This window comes from Rhincodon typus, chromosome 28, assembly GCF_021869965.1.
Source record: "Rhincodon typus isolate 14 chromosome 28, sRhiTyp1.1, whole genome shotgun sequence".
Classification (NCBI taxonomy): Eukaryota; Metazoa; Chordata; class Chondrichthyes; order Orectolobiformes; family Rhincodontidae; genus Rhincodon; species Rhincodon typus.
The window spans coordinates 3,476,443-3,477,783 of record NC_063359.1 but is presented as its reverse complement, the minus strand read 5'-3'; positions in this window follow the sequence as shown (position 1 = coordinate 3,477,783).

Sequence of the window (1,341 nt, the reverse complement as noted above, 5' to 3'; positions counted from 1 at the left end):
TCACGGTGGAAGGGCTCAGGATGGTACAGTGGTTAGCACTGCTGCCTCACAGCACCAGGACCCCAGGCTCGATTCCAACCTCGGGCGACTGTTTGTGTTGAGTTTTCACATTCTCCCCATATCTGTGTGGGCTTCCTCCCACAATCCAAAGATGTGCAGGTTAGGGTGGATTGGCCATGTTAAATTGCCCCACAGTGGCCAGGGATGAGAGGCCAGGTGGATTAGCCATGGGAAATGCAGGGTTACAGGGATAAGGTGGGTCTGACTGGGATGCTCTTTGAAGAGTTGGTGTGGACTTGATGGGTCAAATGGCCTGCTTCCACACTGTAGGGATTCTATGAACAGTATTATTTAAGTGGAGAAAAGCTACAACAGAAAGGGATGGGGGGGTACTTGTGCCTGAAACACAGAAATCTGGCACACAGGGACACTAAGTAATCAGGAAGCCTAATAGAATGCTGGCCCTTATTTCAGGGGAGTACAAGAATAGGGAAGCTTTACAGCAACTGTACAAGGTGCTGGTGAGACCACATCTGGAGTACTGTGGGCAGTGTGGTAGGGAGTCAAAGGAAAGGATAATGGTGAGCTGGGAACTGCTGTTGTTTCTTTCCAGGCTCCATCTCCACCTATCATTCACTCCTTTCCCTCTCACTCTTCAGCTTTAATACTACCCTTTCTAGCTACAATCGGTTCTGAAGAAGAGTCACCAGACTCGAAACATTGACTCAGCTTTCTCTCCACAAATGCTGCCAGACCTGCCCTGTGACTCCAGCAATTTCTGTTGTTTCAGATTTCCAGCATCCACAGTTCTTTGTTTTGTGTTTAGGATTTTCCAGAACTGCCTCGTTATTAATACATCCAGCATAGTAAATACAATCATTTGCAAGTTTCCACAGCCTTGGAATTGGCACTAGGCAAATTATCAGCCTTTCTAAGTGAGGTGTTTCCAAAGAATGAGCCCTAACTGCTGCGTAGAGCAATTGGGGAGACCAATCCTCTGGGTGACTTTGGTGATCAGACAGGTAAACACATACAATAGGCTCACCTTTAACTCGCCAGAGTAAAGTGTTCCCAGTTGTAAGCTTCAGTAAGCTTCATAGGGAGGCAATGGCTGAGTGGTATTATCACAGGACCTTAGGTTTCAAGATGGCGGCACAGTAGGACGCTCTAGCCGGAGCTCCTCTGCTCCGCCCGCTCTTTTCCTTTTTCTCTCTCCTATTTAATCTTTTCTTAAAAGTCTTTTTTGAAAAAAACACTCCAGTTTTTAATCTTACTCAGAGGGGAATGGGGAGGTGAGTCCCAGGCTAGAGGTCGGCGCTGGGAAGCGAGTCCCAGGCTAGA